Source organism: Vicia villosa, linkage group LG5, assembly GCF_029867415.1.
Source record: "Vicia villosa cultivar HV-30 ecotype Madison, WI linkage group LG5, Vvil1.0, whole genome shotgun sequence".
NCBI classification, from domain to species: Eukaryota; Viridiplantae; Streptophyta; class Magnoliopsida; order Fabales; family Fabaceae; genus Vicia; species Vicia villosa.
Window position 1 is genome coordinate 21,048,865 of NC_081184.1, and position 5,818 is coordinate 21,054,682.

The 5,818-nt window shown below is 38.6% G+C and overlaps 1 non-coding gene across 1 annotated transcript; it reads right to left on the minus strand.

Annotated features, from left to right (window-relative positions):
• Nucleotides 1–421: 421 nt before the first annotated feature.
• Nucleotides 422–528, minus strand: LOC131608400 (small nucleolar RNA R71). Its single transcript, XR_009285663.1, has one exon. It is a non-coding gene; the product is annotated as a small nucleolar RNA R71 (small nucleolar RNA).
• Between the last annotated feature and the right edge of the window lie 5,290 nt (nucleotides 529–5,818).

Here is a 5,818-nt window from a genome sequence, read left to right on the forward strand (position 1 = left end):
ATTGATCTTTACTGATCAAATCAATCAAATTACCCCGAAGTTAGAGATGGCTGCCCCTCGTCCTCTTAGAGACTATGCCGCTCCTTCACGAGCTGAACCGCACTCAAGTATTACACCACCTGCGACTAAGGCAAACAATTTCGAACTGAAACCTTCATTGGTACAAGCTGTCCAACAGAACCAATTCTCTAGAAGCCCTGCAGACGATCCTAATCTCCATTTATCCGTGTTCGTGCAATATGCCGACACTGTCAAAGCTAACAACGTTAGCTCCGAAGCTATTCGATTACGCCTTTTACCCTTCTCCTTGAGAGATAAAGCTAGGGCGTGGCTTCAGTCCCGACCTTCTAATTCCATAACTACATGGGACGAACTGAAGAGAGTATTCTTAGCTAGATATTTTCCGCCTAGCAAAACTGCTATGCAAAGAGGTCAAATCAACGGATTTACCCAAAAAGATAACAAATCACTCTTCAAAGCTTGGGAGCGATACAAGGACATGCTTAGACTATGCCCTCATCATGGACTCGAACCATGGCTGATCATCCATACTTTCTATGGTGGTCTACTTAATAACACTAAAATGACTATAGATGCCGCTGCTGGCGGAGCTCTAATGGACAAACCCCATGATGAAGCATACAACCTCATAGAAAACATGGCACAAAACCATTATCAATGGGGAGGAGAACGAGCTGCTCTAGAGAAAACCCAAACCAAAGGAGGAATGTGCGAAGTAAGTGGTATAGATCGCGTTAACGCTAAAGTAGACGCTTTAACTCAAAAGATCGAGAACTTAACCATCACTCCTTCAGCCACCACGGCTGCTGTAGCACCTAACTACGAGATTTGTGGATTAACTGGACACGTCGTTGCCGAATGTCAACTCCTGACTGGTATTCCATCTGATCAAGTAAACTACGCTCAAGGAAACCCTTATTCTAACACCTACAACCCTGGATGGAAGAACCATCCAAACTTTTCGTATAAGAACAATAATGCGTTGTACCCGCCTAGACAAGCACCTGCTGTCCCACCTGGCTATCAAAAAGCGCCTGTAGCTGTTCCAAACGCCCCTAGGAAGTATAATCTAGAAATTATGATGGAAAACTTCATAGCTTCCCAACAACAAACCAACAAGGACTTCCTAAATTAAAACATTCATAATAGCGAGCAACTAAAACAATTATTAAACAAAGTAGATGCTTTAGCTACATATAACAAGATGTTAGAGACACAAATCTCACAAGTAGCTCAACAACAAGCACCTACTACTGCCCCTATTGGCACGTTTCCTGCTCAACCACAACCTAATCCTAAAGGACATGCAAACGCGATTACACTGCAAAGTGGAACGAACTACGATGGACCTATCGATCCTAGAACTCAAAACGCACCCATGTCACAACAAGAGCCAAAGGAAACCAAAAAGACATCAACTGATGATCAAACTGCTAAAACAAATGAAAACAACACCGAAGTGGAATCTGAAAAAGAGAAACCTTACGTTCCACCACCACCTTATAAGCCACCAATTCCTTACCCTCAGAGATTAGCTAAATCTAAAACCGAAGCGCAATTTAAAAAGTTTGTAGAACTTCTGAAACAATTAAACATAACCATACCTTTCACAGAAGCTATAACTCAGATGCCTTCGTATGCTAAATTCTTAAAAGAAATTCTATCGAACAAAAAGAAATTCGAGGATAACGAAACTGTAACGCTTACCGCTGGATGTAGCGCTATCATTCAAAACAACATGCCTCCCACGCTAAAAGATCCTGGTAGTTTTTCCATACCCTGTGTAATAGGAAAGACTGTTATAGACAAAGCCTTATGCGATTTAGGAGCTAGTGTTAGTTTGATGCCTCTTTCAACCTGTAAGAAACTAAAACTAGGTGAGCTTAAAACAACGAGAATGTCTCTTCAACTGGCTGACTGTTCAGTTAAATACCCTGTAGGAATGTTGGAAAATATCCCTGTGCGAGTAGGTCAATTCTACATCCCGACTGATTTCATCATCATAGATATCCAGGAAGATTCCAACATCCCAATCATATTAGGAAGACCATTCTTAGCAACTGCTGGTGCAATCATAGACGTTAAACGAGGAAAACTAACCTTCGAAGTTGGAGAAGAGAAGATTGAATTTATTCTGTCTCACTTCTTAAAAGCACCCGCAATTGACGACACATGTTATTTCATGGATATTACTGACGAATGCGTCAGAGAAACAAAGATCGAACCACTCGAAAACCCTGAAATCCTAGAAATCCCAATAACCAAAACATCTGATGATGACACACAAGAAGAAAACCAAAACCTAAGTTTAACCAAATGTTTAGCACCAACACTTGAACCTACACCTGCTCCTGGTAAACTGAATGACGAACTAAAAACGCTTCCTAACAATCTAAGATTTGAATTCTTAGATACCGAACTTGAAAGACCTGTAATAGTCAATGCTGACTTAGGACCGATTGAAACCGAAAAACTATTAGAAGTCCTAAGGAAATATCCAACAACTTTAGGCTATAAGATATCTGATCTCAAAGGGATAAGCCCTTCTGTCTGTATGCATCGAATTATACTCAAGGAAGACTCGAAAACCTCTAGAGAACATCAGAGGAGACTTAACCCGATCATGAGCGAAGTAGTTAGGAAGGAAGTTCTGAAATTATTAGAAGCTGGGATAATATACCCCATATCCGATAGTAAATGGGTTAGTCCTGTTCATGTAGTACCTAAAAAGGGAGGAGTCACGGTGATAAAGAATGAGAAGGGAGAAACTATAACCAAAAGAATTGAATCTGGTTGGCGAATGTGCATAGATTACAGAAAACTGAATAAAGTCACTCGTAAAGACCATTTTCCCCTACCATTCATAGACCAAATGTTAGAACTCTTAGCTAGGCATTCCCACTTTTGCTACTTAGATGATTACTCTGGTTTCTTCCAAGTCCCAATCCATCCTAATGACCAAGAGAAAACAACTTTCACCTGCCCTTTTGGATCCTTTGCCTACCGACGAATGCCATTCGGATTATGTAACGCACATGCGACATTCCAAAGATGTATGATGGCAATATTCACCGATTTCCTAGATAATATTATGGAAGTCTTCATGGACGACTTCTCCGTATGTGGACAAAGCTTCGAGGGATGTCTTGCGAATTTAGAAAAAGTTCTAGAACGTTGCGTGAAAGTTAATTTAGTCCTAAATTGGGAAAAGTGTCACTTCATGGTACAAGAAGGGATTGTGCTAGGACATATAGTATCAAATAGTGGAATTGAAGTAGACAGAGCTAAAATAGAAGTTATTGAAAACCTTCAACCTCCAAAAACTGCTAGAGAAATACGAAGTTTCTTAGGACACGCTGGATTTTACCGACGCTTCATTAAAGACTTCTCGAAGATAACTAAACCATTAACCGAACTACTAATGAAAGACGCCGATTTCGTCTTCGATGACAATTGTTTAGAAGCCTTCAAAACCCTTAAGGAAGCATTAATCTCCGCACCCATCATGCAACCTCCTGATTGGACCGAACCATTCGAAATAATGTGTGATGCAAGCGATTACGCTGTAGGCGCTGTCCTAGGTCAAAGAAAAGATAAGAAACTTCACGTTATCTGCTATGCAAGTAGAACTATGGACGAAGCTCAAATGAATTACGCTACAACTGAAAAAGAGCTTTTAGCTGTAGTTTTTGCTTTGGATAAATTCCGCTCATACCTAGTAGGAGCCAAAATAATAATATACATCGACCACGCCGCTATTAGGTACCTATTAACCAAGAAGGATGCTAAACCGAGACTCTTAAGATGGATCTTGCTATTGCAAGAATTTGATTTAGAAATAAGAGATAAAAAAGGAACAGAAAATGTAGTAGCAGACCACCTTTCTCGTTTAGAAAACCTAGAACCTGAAACTGTACCTATTAATGATGATTTTCCTTACGATAAGCTTATAGCTCAACTTGAAAGAAATAATTCCGACGAACCTGCCGCAACTACCTTTGTAATGACCATTACACCCTGGTATGCGGATTTCATAAATTACTTAGCCGCTGGTGTACTTCCCCCTGATCTAAGCTACCAACAGAAGAAGAAATTCTTCCATGACCTGAAACAATACTATTGGGACGACCCCCTTCTTTTTAAGAGAGGCCCCGATGGAATCTTTAGACGTTGTGTACCTGAGGAAGGAATAGGAAGTATAATAACGCATTGCCATTCAGCCCCTTATGGAGGACATGCTAGCACGTCTAAAACCAGTGCTAAAATCCTCCAATCTGGACTCTACTGGTCTAATCTATGGAAAGACGTTCACTTTGCCGTTATAAACTGTGATAGATGTCAACGAACTGGAAATATCTCGAGACGAGACGAAATGCCTCAAAAAGGCATTCTAGAAGTAGAAATATTTGACGTCTGGGGAATAGACTTTATGGGTCCCTTTCCATCATCATTCAGAAATAAATATATCCTCGTAGCTGTCGATTACGTTTCGAAATGGATAGAAGCTATCGCTTCTCCTACAAACGACACACGAGTAGTAATCAAACTCTTTAAAAATGTTATCTTTCCTAGGTTTGGTGTACCAAGACTGGTAATTAGCGATGGTGGATCTCATTTCATTTCAAGAATCCTTGAAAAACTCCTTCGAAAATATGGAGTGAATCATCGAATAGCTACACCATACCATCCACAAATAAGCGGACAAGTAGAAGTCTCTAACCGAGAAATAAAACAAATATTGGAAAAGACTGTTGCTATATCTAGAAAAGATTGGTCATCCAAGTTAAATGAAGCTTTATGGGCTTATAGAACAACTTTCAAAACTCCAATAGGAACCACCCCATTCAAACTCGTTTATGGAAAATCATGTCACCTCCCGGTAGAATTGGAACATAAAGCCTATTGGGCCATTAAAAATTTAAACTTAAATTACACTACTGCTGGTGAAAAACTAATTCTAGACATAAACGAATTAGACGAGCTTAGATAAGACGCTTACGAAAATGCTAAAATCTATAAAGAAAGAACGAAAAAATGGCACGACAAGTGTATATCTAGGAAAAAATTTAGCATAGGCGATAGAGTCCTATTATTTAATTCTAGACTAAAATTATTTCCTGGAAAGCTACGATCTAGATGGTCTGGTCCCTTCGAAATTACTAACATCTTTCCGAGCGGAGCGATAGAAATTAGAGGAAAAACGGTCGAACCTTTTGTCGTAAATGGACAACGTCTTAAACATTACCATCGTCTCGAGAACGATGAAAACATTCAACTTTTCAAACTTGACGAGCTACCCGCTCATTCGAAAAAATGATTTTCATTTAAATCGTCGAGCTTACGACATAAAACAAAGCGCTTAGTGGGAGACAACCCACATTTTTTATTTTTTTTTCTTATTCTTATTTTTATTTTTTCTATTTATTTAAAATATTTTATTTTATTTTATCTTGTTATTATTTTAATCTTATATTTTAATTATTTTATGCTTTTTACCACTTATAATAATTATTATAATTATAATCACTATTTTAAATCATTGTTATAAAAATCTCATCTTTTTATAATTATAATTATTATTATAATTTGTTACATCTTTTAATTTTTATTTCTACCAACGCTAGCCTAATTCTGACTTAATTTTCATACTTTTCGACTTATAGGCTTATTTAGTTACTAACTCATCAAGATGTAAGAAGTCGATAATATTGAAGTTGTGTTCCGAGGAAGAGGACAACAAGCGAGATATGCTAAGCTAGCTCAGAGGCAAATGGGTTTGACTCGCTATCCTCATCCC